General features: G+C 39.0%; 1 pseudogene across 1 annotated transcript in view; it reads left to right on the top strand.

Moving 5' to 3' along the window:
• The window catches only part of LOC309416020 (nipped-B-like protein), a 55,916-nt pseudogene that overhangs the window by 562 nt on the left and 38,558 nt on the right, over positions 1-16,796 (top strand). Inside the window, exons 2-14 of the transcript in view lie at positions 166-363; positions 547-618; positions 705-794; positions 2,010-2,113; positions 3,613-3,699; positions 5,922-6,144; positions 6,835-6,986; positions 7,791-7,871; positions 8,945-9,045; positions 12,375-12,498; positions 12,717-12,799; positions 13,834-13,966; positions 14,542-14,685. The product of the transcript in view is annotated as a nipped-B-like protein (transcript). The remainder of the gene's footprint in view (positions 1-165; positions 364-546; positions 619-704; positions 795-2,009; positions 2,114-3,612; positions 3,700-5,921; positions 6,145-6,834; positions 6,987-7,790; positions 7,872-8,944; positions 9,046-12,374; positions 12,499-12,716; positions 12,800-13,833; positions 13,967-14,541; positions 14,686-16,796) is intronic.

Raw genomic sequence — 16,796 nt, 5'->3', positions numbered from 1 at the left:
TAAGATCATCAAGTCCAACTGTAAACCTAACATGGCCAAGTCCACCACTAAACCATGTCCCTAAGTGCCACATCTACATGTCTTTTAAATGTTTTAAAATGTTTAGTTTTGAGCTATTAAGAGCAGAGTGTTTGTACTTACAATGAAAATGCATTTCATGTCTAGCTTCTCGTAAAAGACATAAAAAGGATAGAGATGAAGCTTGGGAGTATGAAGAACACGACAAAAGAAGTTCTGGTGATCATAGGAGAAGTGGTCATTATCATGGAGGAAGGAGGACTTCTGGTAGTGGCCGTTACCATAATCGCAGTCCTGATGACTCTGATATGGATGATTATTCTCCTCCCCCTAGCCTCAGTGAGGGTAACTGATCATTTTAAAAATCTAATTTTATTCTGTAATTCTTGTGCATTTTTAAGGGATATGTTAAATGTTTTAAAATAAACATCTTGACATGCATTATTGAATACAAGTGTGAGAAATGTAAATAATCCTTGAATTCAATTTTGAGAAAGTATTTGTTTTGCTCTTGATTCTCTTAATTAGTGGCTAGAAAAATGAATGAAAAAGAAAAACAAAAGAAGAGGAAAGCCTATGAACCTGAACTAACACCTGAAGGTAATTTTAGAAGATTTATTTTGTACAGTTTGTATGTTGTGTTTTGTATATAAAATAATTCTTTACAAAATTCTTTTTTTCACCAGAAATGATGGATTCTTCGACTTTCAAAAGGTTTACTGCTTCCATAGAGAATATTTTGGAAAATTTGGAAGACATGGATTTTACAGCTTTTGGTAATATGTCAGAAATTTTCAAGATGCTTTCCCCAGTTAGAAACACAAGAAACACCAAAAAATTTGTATCGCGGTATTTTCAAACTTCCTTCTTGGTGATTTAGTTGCCTGTGATACATGCCAGGGCATACTGCATTTATGTGGCTTCCACCTTGAGTGGTGGCCTTTACCTTTCCTGGGTCACTTGTCGCTGCCAGAAGAAGATCCTCCTCCCTCCTCCCTGCAGAATCCAAAAAGGGCATAAATAGCAGTCCCCAGCAGCGGAAAGGAGACCTCTTTGGGATGCCATAGGGTGTTATCTTCTGCCAAACATGTCTTTGTAAGCAACATTAACATAAGATGGTTCTCTCGCTGGAGACGCCTGAGGGACATAATTTTGCATCTGTTGTGGCCTTTGTCCCAACAGAGCTTGGTTATTCAATTCAGGCAGAGAGTCCTTATGCATTTATGGCTGGGGCACTGAATCACTGTATGCTCCTTATCCACGGCAGAGGAAAACCAGCCAGCTTAGCGTAAGTGTCTGAGGGAGTAGTTCCGGTTGACCAAGGTGGCTTTCTAGTGACATGGACAATAGAGTATGCATTAATTTTTTTCCTACTGTCTTTGTCACAGGATGCGAACAAGGGGAGGAGCATGGTAAACAAATCGCTACAGTTTTTTATGCAATAGTGTATATTAGCTTGGACTTAAAAGTGAAGTCATTGGTTCTTTCTGTGTCTGGTAACATCATGGGTTTTGTAGGGATAAATACGATTTAAGACACAGTGTATGCCAAGGTACTTCATTTCATATGTTTTTCATCTATTGCCCTTCCCCAGACTTGAACTTTAGTATTAGGACTACAGTCACGTAAGATCTGGTTTACCGAAATGAGGGTAATGGCAAAAGAGCTGCAATAATTGGGTTTTGTGATATTAAAATTTTTTAGTTTCTGACTTTCAGAAATGGATGCCTCATGTTAGGCTGTTAAATGATATTTCAGAACCAGTCACACCTAACAAGTAGTCGTGGTTTTAACACAACCAGAAGGTGTCATCATCAGTCTTCATTAGATGGAACTATTGGACACTAACTATTTGGAATTATTAGATGCTAGCTATTTGGAAAATCGGTTCTTTTTCTTCAGTTGGCTTTTTCATATTGGCTGTAAATACCAATTTCCTTGAAGTCTAATTAGAAATATGGCTGTTAATTTTTTAATGATGTTTTTTAAAGGCGATGATGATGAGATTCCACAGGAATTGCTACTGGGAAAACATCAGCTTAGTGAGTTGGGTAGTGAATCTGCAAAAATCAAGGCAATGGGCATTATGGACAAGGTACGTCTTCATAGTCTTTTGCTCTTCTTGAACCTCCAGTTTTGGTAAACATACAACATCTTATGTCCCTGTAATAACATTCCACCCTCTCCAGGTGTGCATGTGACAGGTACTGTGAGCAATTGTGTTTCTGCTGACTTAGCCGCAGTGCTTAAAAAGTTCCCACATCTTAACTGTTACTGTCTCTGGAGCTGAGCCATTTTTGTTGGTTGGTCCTTCTCTGTGTCCATGCTGACTATATGCCCATATGCAGTACCTGTGCCTGAGCAGCAGAATCTGAAATAATTAACCTACTTTCACAAAAGCACCTCAACCTACAAGCTTTGCTCCTTACAGCTGGTGTTGAGCAACCACAGTAAAGCTGAACCTGCTGGCAAAGCAAAAAAATCCACCCTTACTGATAGATGCCATCAGTGCAATGTAAGTGTATGAGGTCCAGCCAGCATCACGCTGAATTGCCTGCTTCTGCCGTCTCTCCAAAAAGGCCGTTCAAACGTAGAAGATACAACACCCCAGGTGATAAGAAGAGTCATTTTCTGTAGACTGCATATTGTGGTTTCTTTGCCATACTCCTCTCGACTTCAGTTCAAGGGAACTTTCTGCTGGTGCAAACTGCTGGTATCGCACCTCTAGAAACAAGGTTCTTGCTTTCCCCATCTTCCTGGAACTTCTGGCCTTGGGCAGTCTCATGATAAACTCTTACTCCTCCTGCTCCTGACCACGTACTTTGTCTATGAAGTGTCTGTGAAGCCACTTGTTATAAAAGTCACTCTGAAGGCTTTTCTTTAAACCAAAATTTAGATACTGTTCCTGGGCTTTTCCTCAATCTCCCTGCCTTCCTTTGTAACATCTTGTCAGCCTGAGTGTTTCTCTTTCCTGATAGTTCTCACCCTTAGCTTCTGGTCCCCCTTTTTCATGCATGCACACATACATACGTACATACATGTATGCATAAAATCAAAGTTGTGTTGCTTCTAAAGGTGACTGCCAATAGTATCTGGATGAGTGAAACTGGCTCTCCTCAAGTTTAGCATATTCTACAAATTACTTAATCATAACTCTGTAGGAGATGAGTAAGTGAGCTTGAGTTACTTTTTTCAACACGCTAGTTGTTCAAAGTTAACATTAGTGTCAAGAATACATTTCCTTGTATTGGGTAAATTTCTGTTTCTAGAAGCAAAATTGTGTAACGATACAGCATCAATGACAGAGAGGCAATTTTAAGTCTATTTCTATGGATTTTGCTGGTTGAAAATGCAGTTTGATTGCAGTCTCAGAATAGGTTTCACCTAGTTGAGCTATATTAGCATCAGCATTCTCAGTCGTGCTGTATCAGAAACCACAGAAATCAAGATCTGATCCTTATCTCAAATTGCTTACAGTTTAAGTGTTTCAGGTGATGTGACAAGTTCTGTCCTTCATCCATGGACATTCTTTTCAGCAGTTTGGAAGCCTTTAAGTTCCTGCAGTTGTTTGATGTGTTTCTTTTCTTGTTCTAGCTCTCAACAGATAAAACAGTGAAAGTCCTGAATATTTTGGAGAAGAATATTCAAGATGGATCAAAGATTTCTACATTGCTTAACCATGTGAGTTTCATATTACCTAATTGCACAACATTGTGTAGAATAGAGTTTTCTTCACCTGAGTTCTAGTTAGTGATAAATTCAAATACTGTGCATAAGTATGAGAGGAATTTGTGATGTAATATGTAGGTGACTGAGACTGCCAAGTTTTAAGATTTAAAGTAAAATTCAGTTGATTGTATTTTTCCACTACTAAACAATTTTTACTGTAGTACTGATAACTAACAGGTGTATTGGGAGCAACTGAGCTTTCTTTTGTTTGAATTTTAAAGATTATAGTTTCATCCTGAAACATTCGTGGTAACTGGCGTACTTTGCACCATTGGACATTTCCTTGCTACTTTGCTACGTATCCATAAAACAACCCTTACACAATGAAAGAAGCCCTACAGCTTTCACGTAGAGCCTATTCTTCTCCTGAGCATTAAGAAAGGAGGAAGTGCTTTGTTTAGGTCTGTTCTTAGGCTGCAAAGTTAGAGTTGTCAATGTAAACAAAATTTACAGGAAGGTTAAGATTTTAAGGGTTTTTTCCTGATATACCTGAAACTGCATGGGGATTTGGAGTTTTTGTGAGGTTGATGTGTGATATTTCACATTTCATATATTTCTTTATTTCTACACTTTCTAGTCAAAACAATATCCTAGCAAGAATAGTCTTCTTGAGTTTCATTGGAAAAAAAAACCCCTTGAATCTGCAGAAATAGAGAGTAATTATTTATATTACGCTCTATAATAGGAAGAATTTGCAAATGAAAACCAGAGGCACAGTATTTGTACCTAGATACTTTCAACTAGGTAGTTTGTAGAGTTTTCAAAGTTTCATCAGGCAGTTTTGAATGTCTTTAGCAATATGAAAAATAAGTGAAAAGAAGGTGCTGTTTACCTGCTCTCCTTCACGCTGATTGCCAATGGTTTTGAAATGATATTTTTCTTTTAGCTTTTTGTAGTAGAATTCAAGATGATTAAGCAGTTAAAGAAATTGCCCAATGATTGCAATTCAGAGACAAAGCTTTGATTAAAAAAAGAAGCAGTCTCGAGCCAAACAAGTTTTAGATTTTTCTTAAAACCTATTAAACATGATTCAACTAATTATGGCAAAGAAAGCCAAGCAGTAATCCTACTTCTTTGACAGTGCAATGAAGATATCCTACCTCCATGTCAGGTATATTTGTCAGAGTGCCCTTGCATATTCTTCTTATTTCCAAGATTAATGAGAAGAAAAAAAAAAAGGAAATATTTGAAACTACTTGGGGTTTTTTTAAGCCTTATTTGCTTAAGGAACAAATGATGTAAAGCCATTCCATGCAGGAAATTTACAGGGATCTCCTGACTTGCAGATTTTGGTTGATTTTACAAATATATATCTCATATATATCATGCACTGTGATACTGTTTTAGATTCTCTTACCTCAAAGGGGAAAAGTTGATACGGTTTCCTTATTTTTATAAGGAAAGGCACCAGTGTTGAGCAATGGTGTCATACAGGCAGGAAAGATTCTTTTTTTCTGTAGGCTGCGTCTGTACCAGAGAAGCTGTGACAAATTCCACCTGGTTTTGCTGTAAATAATGTAATTACAATATTTAAGTAGTGCTGGGTGGTCATAGTTAACGTCCCGTATGTTTGTTTTTGTAAGCTGTCCAATGACAGAGACACAGAGATCCTGTACCCCGTGCTAGATCTAAGTGGACATATTTGATAAGCCGTCTTTTAAACCCATTGATAATAGATGAATAATACGAAGCAGAGGAAGTCACGTACTTAGGAGTTTCACATGCCTTGGGACAGTCTTTTTGTGTAAGAATTCCCTCTAGTGGCAAAAATTAGACTGATTAAAGCAGCGACTGGTGTGCACAGGCCACTGAAGAGAACACTAGCTGAATGGGTTTAGATGTTGCTGAAGGCACACCAGCCTTAAGTAGAGTGTGTGGCAATCTTCTCTCACAGTGTTCCCAGTGATAGACAGAAAGCTTCTTTGTGTTCTAGCAGAAGGCGGCAGTGAGACTTTGAAGACTTGTAACTTAGGGAGACACATTACAAACTTGTTGCTGGTAAAACAAACGGTAGTTGATTTCTAAAACAAACTATTTTGGTATCAAAAAGGACGTACACCATTTTGTACATGTGTGTATGTGAGTATATTATGGTAATGTCACTATCTTCTACTTGGTGGGGATAAAAATTTGACTTCTTGTTCACACTGTCCTGCTTTTCTTGCCTGTTACAGATCAACGACACTGAAGATGAGGAGAGATTATGGAGAGATCTTATCATGGAAAGAGTGACAAAATCTGCTGATGCTTGTCTTACTGCTATCAATATTATGACATCACCAAATATGCCTAAAGCTGTATATATTGAGGACGTAATAGAAAGAGTTATTCAGTACACAAAATTTCATTTGCAGAACACTCTCTATCCTCAGTATGATCCTGTGGATCCTCATGGTGGTTAGTATGCTAAGAGATTTTAAAAAATCTTCCCACATTAAAAAACATCTAAACATACTCTACTGGATGATGTGGAATCAGATTTTTATATGCAACTCTTATACTGATAGCTCTTCCATGTCACGTACAGCATCGTGAATTAATGCTTTGTGTTTAGTTTGAGGATGATGAAATGTAGAGTAAAAAACAAGTGAATGAAATGCGTCCTCTGAATAGTTTAGTCACCCAGCATCTTGCTCTACTGCATTAATTAATGTCATCGTAACCAAAGTATTTAGATTAAAGGATTTAGATGCTTGCCTGAATTTCCGCTTCTGTGTATAGTTACTATATGTAGGAATAAGTCACTTCGTAGTCATAATCTCTGTGTATGTAATGGCTTATTTCAGTGAAAACTATTTAGCATTTAGCGTTTTGTTGTCACGTACGTACCTCTAGATGTGTGTGCCCAACTTTAAGAACATTTTTACAAATCTTGGATCCAGAACTTAGAGAAATTATGAAAAATTAATACCATGTGAAACTCTTGCTTTCCAGCTGATGCTCCTAAATAGTTTTTCTTCTGTGAGCAATTGGTTTACAAAGCTGTAGTCATGCAGTTGTTTTGGGGACACTTTTTGAGGAAGATCATCCTCTGCTATTTGATGTGAAACACTGAAAAAATTATTGAAGATATTTTTAATTTTCTAGACGGTGTTTTAAGTTCAAAAGCAAAACGTGCCAAGTGTTCCACCCAGAAACAAAGAGTTACAGTGATGTTGTATAACAAAGTTTGTGACATTGTCAGCAGTTTGTCAGAGCTGCTAGAGATACAGCTTCTTACTGATACAGCTATTGTTCAGGTAAGTTTTATCTTCTGTCTGAGAATGTTTGTTTCTCTTTTCCCAGAGAGAATGTAAAGTATGAATGTAAAGTATGTCTCAGTGACGTGAAGTATGAAATCAGTACAAACTTTTGGATTATTAACATCTGAGAGACTAGTCTGTTGTGTAGTAGCTAATCTGCAGAAGAGTATTTAACGTTCAGACCTTTAGTGGCTTTTCTTGTACACTTAAGAAAAGTTTATGCTGATTGCATTCAAATATAGAGTCATAGAATCATTTAGGTTGGAAAAGACCCTTCAGACCATTGAATCCAGCCACAAATCTAGCACTGCCAAGTCCACCACTAAACCATGACCCTAAGCACCACATCTACATGTCCTTTAAAGACCTCCAGGGACGGTGACTCAACCACTTCTCTGGGCAGCCGGCACCAATGCTTGACAACCCTTTCAGTGCAGAAGTTTTTCCTAATATCCAATCTAAACCTCTGGCCAACAGGAGGCCGTTTCCTCTTGTCCTATAACTTGTTACCTGGGAAAAGGGACCAACACCACCTCGCTACAACCTCCTTTCAGATAGTTACAGGGAGTGATAAGTCTCCCCTGAGCCTCCTTTGCTCCAGGCCAAACAACGCCAGTTCCCTCAGCCACTCCTTATGGGACTTGTTCTCTAATACCCTTTAATGGCTTTATTTGCAAATAATATGAGGTAATATGTCTTGTTGAGCACCTTACCTGCTGAATGAATAACCTCTTTGTGAAACTGTGTGAAATATCAGTTTGTTAGTCAAATATCCTTACAGTAATTTCTTTCCATTGGTAGGTATCGTCTATGGGAATAACACCTTTCTTTGTAGAAAACGTCAGTGAACTGCAGTTATGTGCCATCAAATTAGTGACTGCAGTAAGTCGCCATTTTAATTTGTGGTTTCACGTTCCTGTACTTCTGAGAGTTATTAGGGCATTTACATAGGCTGTATTTTCTCTCTGGTAGTAGCATTGGGGTTTAGAACTAATTTTATCCTTGCATGTTTTTCCAGTTTGCTGTCATGATCTAGGAACAGTATGAAACCTACCTGAGCTGCCCCTACTTGCAGAGTACTCTATAGGAAGAAATATCCTACTTAACCAAAATTAACAAGTTCCTCGCTTACGTTGTTTACAGTGTAAATGCAGCCCCCTTCCTCTTAGCTGTCCTTTTTTGTCTTAAGAAATCTTGGCAATGTGGTTTTCCTTGTTTCCTATGTCAAGATTTGAATTTATGCAATGGAATATGGTATTGAACTAGTCGGATACTTCTGGGTAATAGAAGAAATTCTTTTCCTCAGAAGAGGTGGCTATGTGAAAAATTCACAGGGCAGACAAAATATCATTTCGGGAAAACTGCAGCGCAACACAGACATGCTTGCTCAAGTGGGAGTTTTCCGTCTCTTTAAGCATGATAGACTCCAGTATTCTGCCTTAAACAAAAGGAGAGGCAAACTCTACAATCCTGACCCTTTACATTGAAAGAATATGTCATGTCAGGCAAACACTAGAGCTTAGGATATGAAGCAAAACTGATTTCTCAAATGTGCCCTACAATCATACATGTGTTCACATAATTTACATTACCACCGAGTTTTGCTCTGTACTGGAGTCTGAAAGCTTAGTATGACTAAGTGTTTGACTTTCCTATACAGTATATTCTACCATTAACAGAAATGTTTAAAACATAAGGTATCTTTAAGTGCTATTACACATTTATGTTACTTGAAGATTTGTAAAAAACTGTATTTGAAAAAGTATGTATTACATAATTTTAATGCTTTCTTTGTAAAACCAAAGTAATGCATTAAAAACAAGGTATGCATGAATTATGATTTAAGTGCCTTGTAAAGTGTATGTCTCTCTCTATAATTTTAAACAATGTATTTAACAAGTAATATTTTACATAACAATAAGTAATTTTCTAACAATCCTGTAACTGTTAAATAGGTGTTCTCCAGGTACGAAAAACACAGACAGCTAATACTGGAAGAAATTTTCACTTCCCTTGCAAGACTACCAACTAGCAAGAGGAGTTTGAGAAACTTCAGGTAATATCTGACAGAGATCAATAACTTGTAGACAGTAGCATTTACAGCTTGGTAGATGTAGGAGTTTAGGTTTCAGTATTAACTACTAACTTAAAAATCTGCAACTCCACAAGCTGTGCTTTATCAGAGGTTGATATTTCAAAACAATGAGAGCAGAATTTCCTGACAGATGTCTTGAAATAATCTGTTTCTCATGCCATCATATTTGTACCTGCTTACAAAAATAATTGAAATATCTTATTATTTGTCTCACTACGGATGTAAATGAGTGTAATGTTAGTGTGCATTCAGAGGGGGGTTTTGTTGGAAAACTCTTCGGTTGTGTTTGTATGGAGTTACACAATGTCTTCATTGCTAAAGCTTCGTAGGAAAGTCCTGGCTGAATTTCTCCGGGGATGCACTCAGAGCACTCTTTCCAGAAGGGAAATCCATCTAATATACCTTTGAATGAGTTTCACTTAGGAACTACTCTGTACACTTCAACTGTCTTTCAAGCACTTCAGCTAGATTTCACTGCATCTTCAGCATAATAGTATAGGTTCAGGTTCCATCTGAGAAAGAATCTGGCCTGAACTGGGTTTCAGTTAGAATTGAGGTTGGGACACTTTAAATGATCGTAAAGCATTTGTTGGTGGTGTTGATTTTGTTCCTTGCTTGCGTACGTCTTGCCCCCAGATACAGACAAACCGTCAGTTAAGTATTTCATCCAGTCCAGGGTGGATGAACAGGAAATAACCAGGAAAAGAAATAGACTGAGACTTTGAGGTGGAATTCAGCGACCCTAATGTTAACATAAGTGCTTGCTCCTAGTATTTCCTGTTGTTTTGGTTGTAGACATCAGAGAGATGTAGCGAACAGGAGCATAAATGGCAGATACGCTCTTTGAGTAAGGACATGTACCAGAAGGAAGTCACTATCTGGAGGCCCCAGTGACTGCACTGCTTATCTGTAGAGCCCTAACTCTGTTTGTCAAAGGGCATTTTCTAACTGTGGCTACAGTCATGAAGGGTACAGCATACACAAAATTGGATATGAAAACTTTTTCTCTCTAAAAGTAGTCAAAGATAACTTCATAAAGATAATGATTACAAGCTGGTTTTGTGCCCAGTTAGTGTTTTGATAATCTGGGGAGAATGATGTCAGGGGTCATCACCTTTTCATGTTGTAAGCGTAGCAATAGGTGGTGGTGTTGTATGTATGTGTAGTAAACATCATACTGTTTCTCAGCTTATATCACGGGAGAAACCCATGCAGTATATTCATACTGGTCTTACCGTCTTAAAGACACAGTTGTGATGGGGACTGAAGGAGCAAAGTCCCTCCCACTGTAAGAGAAGATCAGTTCAAGATGATCTGAGGAACCTGAACACAAGTCTATGGGACCTGATGAGATGCACCTCAGAGTCCTGAGGAAACTGGCTGATGTAGTTGCCAAGCCACTTTCCATGATATTTGAAAGGTCCTGGCAGTCAGGTGAAGTCCCTGGAGATGGGAAAAAGGGAAACATTGCACCCATTTTTACAAAGGTAGCAAAGAGGACCCTGGGAATGGCCAACCTGTTAGCCTCCCCTCTGTGCCTGGGAAGATCATGGAACAGATCCTCCTAGAAGCCTTGCTAATGCACATGGAGGACAGGGAGGTGACTCGAGACAGCCAGCATGGCTTCACCAAGGGCAATGTGGTGGTCTTCTATGATGGAGTGACTACATCAGTGGACAAGGGAGGAGCTACTGGTGTCATCTATCTGGACTTCCGTAAGGGCTTTGGCACAGTCCCCCACAACGTCCTTCTCTGTAAATTGGAGAGCTATGGATTTGATGGGTGGGCTGTTGAGTGGATGAGGATTTGGTTGAATGGTTGCATCCAGAGGGTAGCGGTCAACGGCTCAATCTCCACATGGAGATCGGTGAAGAATGGTGTCCCTTAGGGGTCTGTACTGGGACCTATTACTCTTTAATACCTTCTTCAATGACATCGACAGTGGGATCGAATGCACCCTCAGCAAGTTTGCAGGTGATGCCAAGCTGAGTGGTGCAGTTGACACACCTGAGGGACGGGATGTCATCCAGAGGGACCTGGACAAGCTTGAGGAATGAGCCCGTGTGAACTTCATGAGGTTCAACAAGGCCAAGTGCAGGGTCCTGTACCTGGATTGAGGCAACCCCAATATCAGTACAGGCTGGCAGATGAAGGGATTCCGAGCAGCTCTGCCAAGGACTTGGTGGTACAGGTGGATGAAAAGCTGGCCATGAGCCAGCAACACGCGCTTTATGTGCAAGACAAGGTCCTGTTGGAGTGGGTCCAGAAGAGGCCATAACAATGATCATGGGGGTGGAACACCTCTCGTGTGAAGAAAGGCTGAGAGAGTTGGGGTTCTTCAGCCTGGAGAAGATTCCGAGGAGACCTTATTGCAGCCTTCCAGTACTTAAAGGGGACCTATAAGAAGGATGGGGACAGGCTTTTTAGCAGGGCCTCTAGCAACAGGACTAGCGGTAATGGTTTTAAACTAAAACTGGGTAGATTTAGGCGATTTGTAAGGAAGAAATGTTTCACAAGGAGGGTGGTGAAACACTGGCAGAGGTTGCTTAGAGAGGTGGTAGATGCCCCATCCCTGGAAACATTGCAGGTCAGGCTGGACGGGGCTCTGAGCAACCTGATCTAGTTGAAGATGTCCCTGCTTATTGCAGGGGGGTTGGACTAGATGATCTTTAAAGGTCCCTTCCAACCCAAAGTATTCTATGGTTCTATCACATACTTACAGACACTTGCAGGCTGAAGTTCATGGTCCGTTATCCTACCTCGGAGTGCCATAGGTGTAACTGTTGTAGAAGTCAGTCCGGGTCATGCTCACTATTTTCTGTTGTTTAAAAGTCCTGCACATTTCACATGCATTAAATAATACATAGGTAGTAAATTATTAGGCCAACAGTTGAACAGTTTGGTGCATTTTTTTGGTGTTGTGTTAGAAATGGATAAGGCATTATACGTAGTAAGGCTATTTGTAAGTGCCTTTAGCATGTAGGTGCTTAATTTACTAAATAGTCCTGTAGATTTTTTGGCTGCTGAACTTCACAGATGCTCTGATAGCCCATCTGTGGGCTGTTTCAATGCATCTTTTCTGCCTGAGAATAAACTTACCGGTGTTTGTTAGACCAAATCCTGCACTGCATAAGAGAGAAGCAAAGGAATAGATAAATGTCTGGAACACAGATTTCTCACTGTGGTCATAATTTAGCAAGGTATTATGTAGCAGCAAAAATTTTTGGTTTGTTTTGTCATTTTGTTTTAGTGTTAATGCTGTCTTTTCTTATTGACAAGTTAAAGAGCAGTGACACTGATGGAGAGCCTATGTATATCCAGATGGTAACAGCACTAGTTCTGCAGCTTATTCAGTGTGTGGTGCACTTACCGTCAGCAGAAGATTCTAATTCAGAGGAGGAATCAAATGAGAAAGTAAGATATTTTTTAAAAACCTTAATTTTTATTTATTTTTGTTGTGCAGGAGTGACTTTGTGTGTTTGTAGGTATAATATTTTATTGCGGTGCTCTAATAATCAAATACTGTAATTTTATGTCTGCTGTAATTATTTGATGTATGAGAAATGCTGATCTGGAAATCATATTTCTGTGTATGGTAAAATAACAGGGAAATAATATCTTGTTATTTTTAGGTGGATCAAGATGTCCCTATTACTAACTCATATGAAACAGCCACGAGAACAGCAGAAAACTTCCTTTCTATTTTCCTTAAGAAGTAAGTTCTGTTGTGTTTTTTAGTGTGTTGATGAAACCACCTCCGAATACAGTCTGTCATACCTTAAGACAAACATAACCGCTTCGCAAACACTAAATACCTACTCAAAAAGTTATTTCTACCAATGTACTTCATACATCCTTAAGAGAGCTACCCACCTGGACACAAATTTTTATGGAACAGAAATTCTGCAGACTTCTTTATACATTTAGGAATCTGTTTGATAGTTCATGTCGGATCCCTTTATTAGGGGTCTGTTACTCATCTGAAGCCTGGAAGAGAAGGCTGAGTAAATATATAAGTGGTGAAACCATATTGATTCAGTCTTCAGAATGACAAAGATACCGGAAACCTAAAAATTACTTTCATTTAGCTAAAATTAGGAACGCCAGTAGCTCAACAGGAAAAAATTATAGTATGCCTGAGTAACCAAAGGATTTCTAAGAATAAATCCCAAGGTTTTTATCTTGTTAATTTATACCCTTAAGCCCAAAGGCTATTTAGTAGCCATCTAGCAATCTCTCTGCAGACTCTGGTATCATTAAAGTTAGGGGTGCCACATATAAGTGAAACACTATCCAGTACGTTACCTTTGATTTTTTATATTGTGATTTTAGTCTTTGTGCACCATAATACTGAGGCGTCTCATCACTGTCAGATAAATCAGAGCAAGCTTAAGGAATATAGACAGAACAGCTCCTAACTACCCCATTCCAGCTTGCGCTTTACAATGTTACCTACTTTGTCCATCTGAGTTTATGCAGACTTTAAGTCAATAAATAAAAACATCTTAGGACCAAAATTCTACTGTTGGGGATATGCTGCCTTACTTGCAGTGCAGCTTGGAGTGATAGCTGCTTCAACTGTGTTTCCATAAATGAACAAAACAGATTTTCTGCTTGTAGTTCAGATACTGTTTTTAGAATTGCATAAAACTGTTTTTCTGACTTAACCTAGGACTACTTCTGTTTACATCAGAAGAAAAGCTTAAATGGCTCTTAAATTTGCTTACAAAATGTATTTCTTTTAAATAGGTGGGGCAGTAAACAAGGGGAAGAAGATTACAGGCCACTGTTTGAGAGCTTCATTCAAGATCTTCTTACCACAGTCAATAAACCAGAATGGCCAGCTGCAGAATTGCTACTTAGCTTATTAGGAAGTCTGTTGGTAACGGATTCTTGTTTCTAACTATTATATTAATTTATTTCATATTACAATGAAGACTTGTTTATTTCAGATGAAACTACTACGAGAATGCTTTCTGATTGTTGACACACGTGCAGCATTTAAGGATTTTCTTAGGTGTATCACTCCTATGTCATATATAGATAATAAAATTTGGGTTAGAGGATCACTGGTGTGGAACTTCTTGAAGATCTTATGTGTACAGTTTCTCATGGAAGTCCACTTCCGCTATTCCACGACAATTTCAACACAAAAAAATCCCATTGCATAGCATCTAGTAAGTGTAGATATTACTTTGGAGTAAAGTCAGACTAACAGCTGTAATTATTCATGTTAAATATCTTCTCTGGACTATTCCTTTAGCAGAGAACCTGAAAACAATTAAGTGGTTTGGTTTTTTACCAATAATAGCATTTACTTGTGATATTTTACAGAATGTGAATATTCGTGTTGATGTGCTTTTTGAGAGCTGTTCTTCAGTATTACAACGTCATTAACACAGTAATTTGAGCTGTGCCTTGGACAAATATTTTATGGTCCTATTCTGTTTTGCTTAGGTTCACCAGTTCAGTAACAAATCTACAGAAATGGCATTAAGAGTTGCATCGTTTGACTATTTTAGCACTGTAGCTGCAAGACTGAGGAAAGATGCAGTCACTAGCAAAATGGATCAAGGATCTATAGCCAGAATCCTCAAACAGGTGTGTGAGAGGTCCCGTGCCCGCTGGATTGAGATGTAGCCGTTCAAATACTTGAAAATTTTAAAGATGCTTGAAAAACTGGTGTTGTGGAGAATCAGTCTTCATTGTTCAGATTTCTGAATCAAATATACTCAATATATAACATTTGTTAGCTCATGTCTTCTTTGCACCGTCTTTGAGGGGATCATATGAAGTGGCTAACTATGGTTGCTAAGCCAGTTTTCTTGTGACAATACAGGGGAAATAAGGGACCAATAGTTGGATTCTATCTCAAGAGGCCTTAAAAATACGTATGTGTGTGCATTTGCTATCGCAAAGTGGTAACGAAGCTTCTGACATTCATGTGCAGGCTTTAGAGAGTTAAACTGTTAGGCCTGTAAGGTTAGTTGTTATGTGATGTAGCTGGTATTGGTCGTCTTTTTTTTTTCTTTTTTTTTAACTGGACTTGCATATATCTTCCATTGGAGAGCGCACATTAACATTTCTGCTAATGCTGCTCCAAATCTGCAAGGGTGGCAACAATTGTCAAAGCAATGTATGCATTTGGGCTCTATACAGTACGTAGTATGATGAGAAAATCTCAGATCTTATGTGCCCTTTTAAAAATGTGGACTTGCACTATCTTATGGACGCTATACATTTCTTTCTGAACTACTAACTGTTGTCAGCACGATCTAAAGTTGAGTAGTCATATCAAGTTCATTTCCCTTTCAGTTGCCTGAAAAGACTACAGATCTATTACATGTACTTCATCGTGACAGTTAGAGAGTCATGTTGAAGGAAAAACTTCTGCACTTTACAGGCATCCAAATAAAGAATCAAAATTCATCTACTCGTTTATGAGGCCGATACTTCCCATAACTCTTGTCGATGAGAATATTCTACAATATATAGTGTCAAATCTTGATGTCCGTGGCTTAATGTAATCGATATTTCTGTGTGCTAAGGGGTTATATTTCTCCTCTGTTGGCAGTGATTGTGACACTTCTACATTAGGCTTCATAGAGAAATACTTGAGAAGAATGCGTTTCTCTTTCTTTGCCTCTAGAAGTTATAATAATATTGAAAGATATTCTAAAAAGACACATACCCAAGCAGTGACCTGAATTTTTCTATTTGTTTTGGGGTTTTTACAGGATCAGGCAGGAACTAGACATTGGCATCTGTAGAAAATAAAATTGCTGTGGGCAACTGAGTGCTAGAAGTATTTTTTCAGTTACTCAGGAAGCTCAACATTGGTGATGGCGGACAGTACTATCTGTGTGTTGTGGAAGGTGTGTAATATACAGTACCATCAGCCAGAGTAGAGTGTGTGTTGTTTCTAAATTATTTGTAACATAAGAACAAACAAATACTTGGAAATGTGTACATGAGAGCTAAGCTTTGCTTTGCTGTTGAAGTGGCAAGAAAATAAGAAGACCTATTGGTAGACATACTCAATTGTCATCAGAATGATACATGGAATCATGGAATAGTTTGGGTTGGAAGGGACCTTTAAATGTCATCTTGTCCAATTCACCCTCAATCAGTAGGAACATCTTCAACTACATCAGGTTGCTCAGAGCCCCATCCAGCCTCACCTTGCATGTTTCCAGGGATGGGGCATCTACCACCTCTTTGGGCAATCTGTGCCAGTGGTTTTACCACTCTCATCTTAAAAAATTTCTTCCTTGGATCTAGTTTAATTCTACCCTCTTTTAATTTAAAACCATTACCCCTTGTCCTATGGCTACAGGCCCTGCTAAAAAGTCTGTCCCCATCTTTCTTCTAAGCGCCCTTTAAGTACTGGTAGGCTGCAGTAAGGTCTCCCCGGAGCCTTCTCTCCTCCAGGCTAAAAACCCCAACTCCCTCAGCCTGTCCTCATAACAGAGGTGTTCCATCCTTCTGATCATATCTGTGGCCCTCCTCTGGACCCGCTCCATGTCCTTGCTGTGCTGAGTGCTCCAGACCTGGACGCAGGACACGAGGTGGAGTCTCAGCAGAGCGGAGTACAAGGGTTGGCTCTTCGGGGCTACAGGTGCACATTGCTGGCTCATGTCCAGCTTTTCATCCACCAGTACCCCCAAGTCCTTCTGGGCAGGCCTGCTCTCAATCCCTTCATCCCTCAGCCT

The sequence above is a fragment of the Phaethon aethereus genome, assembly GCF_964289735.1.
Source record: "Phaethon aethereus genome assembly, chromosome: Z".
In the NCBI taxonomy this organism is placed as follows: Eukaryota; Metazoa; Chordata; class Aves; order Phaethontiformes; family Phaethontidae; genus Phaethon; species Phaethon aethereus.
Note: the sequence above shows the minus strand (reverse complement) of the source record. Positions and strands in the feature narration are given on the sequence as shown.